Below are 10,373 nucleotides of genomic sequence, written 5' to 3' on the forward strand. Positions count from 1 at the left end.
TGGCATATATCTGCACCTAATTTCTATGTTTCTATGTTGATGCGTGTATATTTTTGGTTATTTTATGTATGTGTGTGTCTGTGTATGTCTACCTGTATGTATGTCTCTGTGTATGTGCAACTGTCTGTGGAAATCATCACCATGAATTTGGTACGTCGTGGAACTTTTTAAAAAACTTGGGGAAAATAATACGGATGTGAACTTTGGTATCGGTTTTGGTTCAGTGGCTCCATTCTCGACTGAATCAGGAGGTTGTGTGTGTAAGTCCCACTCCTGAGTCTTGAACCCATCATCTTGGCTGACACTCAAATGCAGTATTTGGGGAATTTTGCATTTATGAAGCTGTTGACCATGGGCTGAAATTTTAAATTGAAGCTCCATCTGCACCCTCGGGTGGATGTGGAAGTAGCCAGAGCCTTAGTCGAAAAATAATAGGAGAGTTGCGCCCGTGTCAATATTGAGAAAAATGTTCGTAAATGCTCCCTGAAATCCGATGTGTCTGTGTGTCGCTGTGGGGGTGGAGCTGAAGCCCAGATTCTCACAGAGGCAGAGTCCAACCACTGACAGGATCAGGACCAGGATGGCCGAGTGGTGAAGGCATTGGACCTAAGATCTAATGGGTTTGCACCCGCGTGGGTTCGAACCCCACTCCTGGTAATTCCTTAATTAAACAGAGATTTTTCCCACCCTGCTCAGTGATACCCAAATTTCATCTGCAAAATCTCCAATTTTCTGTAACTATGTGACACTCTGCGCCGATAATGAAATGTCTCTGCCGATCTCTCTCTTTGGAGAGCTGTGTATGTATTTGAGTCTTTGGCTCTCTCTAACCCTCTCTGTCTGTCCCTGCTTCCCTGTTTGTCGCTGTCTCTCAATCAGTCTCTTTCTCACGGTGTCTAGTTCTGTTGCAATGGTATTCCCTCAGACTCTCTGTCTGACTGCCTCTCTCTGTCCCATTCTCTCTGTCCCATTATCTCTGTCTGTCCATGTCCTTGCCTGTCTCTGTTAGTCTCTGTCTCTAACCTGATGAGTATTTCCATTATTTTCTGTTTTTGTCTCTCTGTCGCTCTCTGTATCTGTCTTTTTCTCTATCTGTCTCCCTCTTTTTCTCTCTCTTTGTCCCTGTCCTTTCCTCTGTCATTCCATCACTATTTTGCCCCTCTCTTTATGTAGCACGCAAATACATCTCTGTGTATGTATGTGTTTGAGTCTTTTTCTCATTCAGTCTGATCCTCCCTTTCAGTCTCAAACTTTCTGTCTCTCTTTGTCTCTATCTCACTGTCTGTCTCTCCCTGTTTCCCTGTTTGTCTCTGGTTCTGAATGTGTCTGTGTCTTTCTCACGGTGTCCAGTTCTGTTCGAATGGGATTCACTCAGTCTCTCTGTCTGACTGTCTCACTCTTTCCCATCATCTCTGTCTGTCTATGTTTCTGCCGATCTGTCTCTCTTTGCCTGTCGCTGGTAGTTCCTACCTCTAACCTGCTGAGTATTTCCATCATTTTCTGTTTATATATTTGTCTCTCTCTCTATCTGTCGCTCTCTCTCTATCTGCCTCTCTCCTTGTCACTGTCTTTATCACTGTATTTCTCTCACTCTTTCCCTCTCTCTCTTTATAGATCACACACACATATCTCTGTATATGTAGGTGTTTGAGTCTTATTCTCACTGAGTCTGCCTCACTTTTCAGTCTCACCCTTTCTGTCTCTCGTTGTCTCTCTCTCTCGCTGGCTGTCTCTCCCCGTTTGTCGGTTTGTCTCTATCGATCACTGTGTCTGTCGACTTCTGTTGACAGCTCGATTACTGCTCTAAGGCAACCTCGTCCGTATAGTGGTGATTATCCCCGCTTGTTGTGCGGGAGAACCGCGTTCAATTCCCTGACGGCGCAGCAGTTTTTTCAAAATGTCGAATTTTACTTCTGTCTCTTGGTATAGATTTTATTAAAAAGTTCCAGAGCAATATAGAACAGTAAAAATACAGCAAGATGAGATTGCCTCTTCCAGATTTTTTGCAAACGGTGACTTTTTCAGGATTCTGTGGCCGTCTGCTGCACAGAGATGGACGACTGAGTTTTTTCTGAGTAACATTTAAAATGCCAGAGACGCAGTAATTGTGGCCGTGTGGTTAAAGCGATGGACTAGAAACATTTTGGATTTTCTGCGCGTAGGTTAGAATCCTGCCGACTACGATTCTCAGCATTTTTCAATTTTACAATTTTACAATTTAACCAGGTTTTGGCAAAACTGATCCTGAGATAGATGGAATAACGTCCCACACCTTTCAACACTGATATTTTTTTCACATTTTCATTAGTCTGCAATATTCACGATATATACGGATAGAAAAATGCAAAAATCACCCAAAGTAGTGACTCAGCCTGTCCATCCCTCGATATGTCTCAGGCATCTGTGTGTGTCCGTTGGTGCATGTATATTTCTGGTTATGTGTGTGTGTGTCTCTGTGACTGTCTCTCTGTATATATGTCTCTGTGTATGTGCAACTGTCTGTGGAAATCATCACCATGAATTTGGTATGTCCTGGAATTTTTTCAAAAGACTTGGGGAAAACAATACGGTTGTGAACTTTTGTATCGGCTTTGGTTCAGTGGCAGCACTCTCGACGGAAAAACGCAAAAGCCAGCCAAAGTAGCGACAGTGACCCTGCCTGTCTATCCGGCTATTTGTCTAAGGTACTCCGTGTATATCTTGATCTGCGTGTCATGGTACATCTGTCATTGAAAGTGGGCATGCTGGTGCAGCAGGCGGTGAAGAAGGCAAATGGCATGTTCGCCTTCATAGCTAGGGGATTTGAATATAGCAGCAGGGAGGTCTTCCTTCAGTTGTACAGGGCCTTGGTGAAGCCACACGTTAAATATTTTGTTAGTTTTGATCTCCAAATCTGAGGAAGGAGTTCTTGCTATTGAAGGAGCACAGCGAGGGTCCACCAGCTTGATTCCAGGAATGGCAGGACTGACATATGATGAGAGACTGGATCAACTCTGCTGGTATCCACTGGAGATTAGAAGAATGAGAGGGGATCTCATAGAAACATATAAAATTCTGACGAGATTGGACAAGTGAGAGGCAGGAAGAATGTTTCTGTTGCTGGGAAGTTGGAGAACCAGGGTCACAGTCTAAGAATAAGAGGTAAGCCATTTAGGAACGAGATGAGGAGAAACGTCTTCACTCATAGAGTGGTTAACCTGTGGAATTCTCTACCGCAGAAAGTTGTTGAAGCCAGTTCGTTCGATATATTCAAGATGGAGTGAGATATGGCCCTTACGGCTCAAGGAATCAAGGGGTATGGAGAGAAAGCAGGATATGGGTACTGAGGTTGAATGATCAGCCATGATCTTATTGAATGGCGGTGCAGGCTCGAAGGGCCGAACGGCCTACTCCTGCAACTAATTTCTATGTTTCTATGTTGATGCGTGTATATTTTTGGTTATTTTATGTGTGTGTGTGTCTGTGTATGTCTATCTGTATGTATGTCTCTGTGTATGCCCAACTGTCTATGGAAATCATCACCAAGAATTTGGTATGTCCTGGAACTTTTTTAAAAACTTGGGGAAAATAATACAGTTGTGATCTTTGGTATTGGCTTTTTTCAGTGGCTCCATTCAGAAGCTCGTGTGTGCAAGTCCCTGAGACTTGAGCGCATCATCTTGGCTGACAATCAAATGCAGTACTTAGGGAATTTTGCATTGTTGAAGCTGTTGACCATCGGATGAAATGTGAAATTGAAGCTCCGCCTGCTCCCTCGGGTGGATGTGAAAGGTCCCAGAGCATTACTCGAAAAAGAATAGGAGAGTTGCACCCGTGTCAATATCACGAAAAATGTTCGGAAATGCTCCCTGAAACCCTCTGTGTATGTGTGTGTCTGTGGGGGTGGAGTTGAAGCCCAAATTTTGACAGAGACAAAGCCCGTTTCTGCCAGGACCAGGATGGCCGAGTGGTTAAAGTGTTGGACTTAGATCTAATGGATTTATAACTGCGCAGGTTCGACCCCCACGCCTGGTAATTACTTAATTAAACATAGACTACTTCCCATGCTGCTCAGTGATACCCGATTTTCATCTGTTGCGTTTGCATGTTTCGGTGACACTCTAAGCAGATCATGAAATGTATCTGTGTCGCTCAGTCTCTGCTTCTCTCTCTCTCTTGAGAGAGCTGTGTATGTGTTTTGAGTCTTTGTCTCTCGAAGTCCACCTCTGTCTCTTTCTCACTGTGTCCAGTTCTGTTCCAAAGGGATTCTGTCTGACCGTCTCTCTCTTTCCCATCATCTCTGTCCATGTCTTTATCTGTCTGTGTTGGTCCCTGTCTCTAACCTGATGAGTCATTCCATCATTTTCTGTTTTTGTTTCTATGTCTCTCTCTATCTGTCTTTCTCTCCATCTGTCTCCCTGTTTGTCTCTGTCTTTTTCTTGTCATTCCATCACTATTTGCCTCCCTCTCTTTATGGAGCACGCAAACACATCTCTGTGTATGTAAGTATTTGAGTCTTTGTCTCACTCAGTCTGACCCTCCCTCTCAGTCTAAAACTTTCTGTCTCTCTCTGTCTCTATCTCGCTGTCTGTCTCTCCTTGTTTCCCTGTTTGTCTCTGTCTCTCAATGTGTCTGTCTCTTTCTCACGGTGTCCAGTCCTGTTCGAATGGGATTCTCTTAATCTCTCTGGGTGAATGTCTCTCTCTTTTCCATCATCTCTGTCTGTCTATGCCTCTGCCTGTCTGTATCTCTTTGCCTGTCGCTGTTAATTCCTGTCTCTAACCTGCTGAGTATTTCCATCATTGTTTGTTTATATCTTTGTCTCTCTCTCTATCTGTCGCTCTCTCTCTATCTGTCTCTCTCCTTGTCACTGTCATTAACACTGTCTTTGTCTCACTCTTTCCCTCTCTCTCTTTATAGAGCACACACACATATCTCGGTATATGTATGTGTTTGAGTCTTTTTCTCACTGCGTCTGCCTCTCCTTCTGAATCTCACACTTTCTGTCTCTCGTTGTCTCTATCTCGTTGTCTGTCTCTCCCTGTTTGTCGGTTTGTCTCTGTCTCTCAATGTGTCTCTCTACTTCTCATGGAGTCCAGTTCTCTTCACAGCTCGATTCCTGCTCTGACCAAACCCATATTCGTTGGTATAGTGCTTAGTATCCCGGCCTGTTATGCAGAAAACAGGGTTTCAATTCCCCAACGGGCAGGAAGCTTTTTCAAAATGCATGATTTTACTTCTGTTTCTTGGTATAGATTCATATTAAAAAGTTCCAGTGCAATGCAGAACAGTAAAAATACAGGAAGAGGAGATTTTTTCAGAATTCTGTGTCATCTGCTGCAGAGAGGTGGATGAGTGAGTTTTATCTGAGTAACATTTGAAGAAATAACGAGTCAGTAGTCGTGGACAAGAGGTTACAGCGATGGACTAGAAAATCCATCGTATTTTCCCTGTGCCGGTCGTATCCTGCCGACGACGATTCTCAGCATTTTACATTCCATTTCACAACTTCACCAGGTCTCTGCAAAACTCATCCTGAGATAGGCGGAATAAAGTCCCACACCTTTCAAAACTGACATTTTTTTAATCATTTTTATTAAACTGCAATATTCACGATACTAAAGTATAGAAAAACGCAAAAATCAGCCAAAGTTGCGACAGTGATTTAGCCTGTCCATCCCTCTATATGTCTAAGACATCTGTGCATGTCGGTTGGTGCGAGTATATTTTTGCTTATGTGTGTGCTTGTCTGTGTCTATCTATCTGTATGTATATATATCTGTGTATGTGTAACTGTCTGTATAGATCATCATCATGAATTTGGTATGTCATGGAACTTTTTAAAAAGACTTGAGGAAAATAATATGGTTGTGAACTTTGGTATCGGCTTTGGTTCAGTGGCGTTATTCTCGACTGAATCAGGACTTTGTGTGTTTAAGTCCCACTCCTGAGACTTGAGCAGATAATCTTGGCAGACACTCAAGTGCAGTACTTGGGGAATTTTGCATTGTTGAAGCTGTTGACTTTCGGAAGAAATGTTAAATTAAAGCTCTGTCTGCACCCTCGGGTGGATCACAGCATTACTCGAAAAAGAATAGGAGAGTTGCCCCCGTCTCAATATTACTAAAAATTTTCCTAAATGCTCACTGAAACCCGATGTGTATGTGTGTGTCTGTGGGGTGGAGTTGAAGCCCAGATTCTCAGAAACTGAATCGAAACACTGGAAGGACCAGGATGGCCGTGTGGTTAAGGCGTTGGCCTTAAAATTCACTGATATTTTCCCACGAGAGTTCGTACCCCACTCCTCGAACCTCTTTAATTTATCATTGATTTCCTCCCATGCTGATCAGTGACACCTGATTTTCATCTGTTGAATCAACAATTTTCTGTTACTCTGTGACACTCTGAGCCGATCATGAAATGAACTTGTGAAATGTATCTGTGTATCTCAGTCTCTGCCTTTCTGTCTTTAGAGAGCTGTGCATGTTTTTGTGTGCTTGAGTCTGAGTCTGCCTCTCTCTGACTCACTCTGTTTGTGACTGTTTCTCTGTTTGTCTCTGTCTCTCAATCTGTCTCTTTCTCACGGTGCCCATGTCTGTTCCAATGGGATTCTCTCAGACTCTCTGTCGGACTGTCTCACTCTTTCCCATCATCTCTGCCCATGTCTTTGCCTGTCTCACTTTGTCCCTGTCTCTAACCTGATGAGTATTTTAATCATTTTCTGTTTTAGAAACACAGAAACATCGAAAATAGCTGCAGGAGTAGGTCATTAGGCCCTTCGAGCCTGCGCCGCCATTCAATATGTTCATGGCTGATCAATCCTTTAGTTCCCCTTTCCTGCTTTCTCTCCATACCCCTTCACTCCCTTATCCGTAAGAGCCATATCGAACTCCCTCTTGAATATATCCAATAAACTGGCATCAACAACTCTCTGCGGCAGGGAATTCCACAGGTCAACAACTCTCTGAGTGAAGAAGTTTCTCCTCATCTCAGTGCTAAATGGCCTACCCCTTATCCTTAGACTATGTCCCCTGGTTCTGGACTTCCCCAACATCGAGAACATTCTTCCAGCATCTAACCTATACAGTCCCGTCAGAATCTTCTATATTTCTATGAGATCCCCTCTCATCATTCTAAACGCCAGTGAATAAAGGCCCAGTTGATCAATCTCTTCTCATGTGACAATCCTGCCATCCCTGGAATCAGTCTGTTGACAATATCGGACCGAGTCAGCATGGATTTATGAAAGGGAAATCATGCTTGGTGAATCTTCTGGAATTTTTTGAGGATGTAACGAGTAGAGTGGACAATGGAGAACCAGTGGATGTGGTGTATTTGGACTTTCAATAGGCTTTTGACAAGGTCCCGCACAAGAGATTGGTGCACAAAGTCCAAGCGCATGGTATTGGGATTAATGTACTGACGTGAATAGAGAACTGTTTGGCAACTGGTTTGCTGCACTCCCTCAATAGCAAGAACGTCCTTCCTCAGACTAGGAGACCAAAACTGAACAAAATATACCAGGTCTGGCCTCACTAAGGCCTTGTACAACTGCAGTAAGGTCTCCCTGCTCCTATATTCAAATCCTCTAGCTATGAAGGCCAGCATACCATTTGCCTTCTTTACCGCCTGCTGTACCTGCGTGCCCACTTTCAGTGACTGATAAACCATGACACCCAGGTCTCGTTGCACCTCCCCTTTTTCTAGTCTGCCGCCATTCAGATAATATTCTGCCTTCGTGTTTTTGCCCCCAAAATGGATAACCTCACGTTTATCAACATTATACTGCATCTGCCATATATTTTCCCACTCACCTAATCTTTCCAATTCACCCTGCAGCCTCTTAGCATCCTCCTCACTGCTCGCACCGCCACCCAGTTTAGTGTCATCTGCAAACTTGGAGATATTACACTCTATTCCTTCAAGCAAATCGTTAATGTTTATTGTAAAGAGCTGGGGTCCCAGCACTGAGCCCTGTGGCACCCCACTAGTAACTGCCTGCCATTCTGAAAAGACCTGTTTATCCCGATTCTCTGCTTCATGTCTGCCAACCAGTTCTCTATCCACGTCAGTACATTAATCCCAATACCATGCACTTTGATTTTGTGCAACAATCTCTTGTGCGGGACCTTGTCAAAAGCCTATTGAAAGTCCAAATACACCTCATCCACTGGTTCTCCCTTGTCCACTCTACTCGTTACATCCTCAAAAAATTCCAGAAGATTCGTCAAGCATGATTTCCCTTTCATAAATATATGCTGACTCGGTCCGATCCTGTCACTGCTTTCTAAATGGGCTGCTATTTCATCCTTAATGATTGATTCCAACATTTTCCCCACTATTGATGTCAGGCTAACCGGTCTATAATTACCCGCTTTCTCTCTCCCTCCTTTTTAAAAAAGTGCCGTCACATTAGCTACCCTCCAGTCCATAGGAACTGATCCAGAATCGATAGATTATTGGAAAATGATCACCAATGCATCCACTATTTCTAGGACCACTTCCTTAAATACTCTGGGATGCAGACTATCAGGACCCAGGGATTTATCGGCCTTTATTCCCATCAATTTCCATAACACAATTTCCCGCCAATAAGGATATCTTTCAGTTCCTCATTCTCACTAGACTCACAGTCCCCGAGTACATTTGGAAGGTTTTTTGTTTCTTCCTTTGTAAGGACAGAACCGAATTATTGTCTCTATCTCTCTCTATATCTGTCTTTCTCTCTATCTGTCTCCCTCTTTGTCTCTCTCTTTGTCACTTTATTTGTCACTGTCTTTCTCTCACTCTTTCCCTCTCTCTTTTTACAGATCACACACACACACACCTCTGTATATGTGTGTGTTTGAGTCTTTTTCTCACTCAGTCTGCCTCTCCTTCTCAGTCTCATACTTTCTGTCTCACGTTGTTTCTATCTCACTGTCTGTCTCTCCCTGTTTGTCGGTTTGTCTCTGTCTCTCAATGTGCCTGTCGACTTCTCATGGTGTCCATTTCTGTTCACAGCTCGATTCCTGCACTGACAAAATAAATACCCGTCAGTTCTTCGTTAGTGTAGTAGTTAGTATCCCTCCCTGTCACGCGTGAGGTCGGGGTTCAATTCCCCGACGAGGGTGGAGCTTTTTCAAAATGTTGAATATTACTTCGATATGTCCTGGAAATTTATAAAAAGACTTGGGGAAAGTAATATGGATGTGAGCTTTGGTTCAGTGGCAGCATTCTCGACTGAATCAGGAGGCTGTGTGTGTAAGTCCCACTCCTGAGACTTGAGCATATAATCTTGGCTGACACTCAAATGCAGTGCTTGGGGAATTTTGCATTGTTGAAGCTGTTGACTTTCGGATAAAATGTTAAATTGAAGCTCCGTCTGCACCCTCGGGTGGGTGTGAAAGTTCCCAGAGCATTGCTCAAAAAAGAATAGGAGAGTTGCCCCTGTGTCATTATTATTATAAATATTTGAAAATGCTCATTGAAAACCTGTCTATGTGAGAGTGGAGCTGCAGCCCATATTCTCACAAAGACAAAATCCGAATGCTGACAAAACCAGGATGGCCGATTGGTTCAGGCGTTGCACATAAAATCCAATGGGTGTATAGCTGCGTGGGTTCGAACCCCACTCCTGGTAATTCTTTAAATTCAAACCGATTTCCTCCCATCCTGCTCAGTTATATCCGAATGTAATCTGTCCATGTCGATAATTTTATAACATTCTCAACTGACAAAGAAATGGGATTATGCAATGTTTCTGTGCCTCTCACTCTCTGTCTTAAGAGAGCTCTTTATGTGTTTGTATTTGAGCCTGACTCACTCTGTCTGAGGAATTACAAGCTGAATTTAGGGAGCTGGGAGCTAAATTAACAAATAGGACCTCAAAGGTAGCAATTTCAGGATAGCTCCACTGCCATCTGCTAGTCAGAGTAGGAATCGCAGGATAGCTCAGATGAATGTGTGGTGCAGAAGGGAGGGGTTCAATTTCCTGGGACATTGGAACCGGTTCTGGGGGAGCTGGGACCAGTGAAAACCGGACGCTCTGCACCTGGGCAGAAGCAATGTCCACAGGGGAGAGTTTGCTCGTGTTGTTAGGGAGGGGTTGAACTAATATGGCAGTGGGATGCGAACCTATGCAGGGAGACAGAGGGAAGTAAAATGGGGGCTGAAAAGTAAAAGTGGAGGGCAGAGAAACCCAAGGCAAAAATCAAAAAGGGCCACATTGCAGCCAAATTCTAAAGGGACAAAGTGTGTTAAGATAACAAGCCTGAAGGCACTGTGCCTAGATGCGAGGAGTATTCGTAATAAGGTGGACAAATTAACTGCACAGGCAGCAATTAATGAATATGATGTATTGGCATCACGGAGAAATGGCTCCAGGGTGACGAAGGCTGGGAATGCAACATCCA

At 43.7% G+C, this 10,373-nt stretch overlaps 1 non-coding gene across 1 annotated transcript; it reads left to right on the forward strand.

Moving 5' to 3' along the window:
- The first annotated feature begins 574 nt into the window (after positions 1-574).
- trnal-uaa (transfer RNA leucine (anticodon UAA)) lies at positions 575-657 on the forward strand. The gene has a single exon. It is a non-coding gene; the product is annotated as a tRNA-Leu (tRNA).
- Positions 658-10,373: the final 9,716 nt, after the last annotated feature.

Source organism: Pristiophorus japonicus, chromosome 23 (genome assembly GCF_044704955.1).
Source record: "Pristiophorus japonicus isolate sPriJap1 chromosome 23, sPriJap1.hap1, whole genome shotgun sequence".
NCBI lineage: Eukaryota > Metazoa > Chordata > Chondrichthyes > Pristiophoridae > Pristiophorus > Pristiophorus japonicus.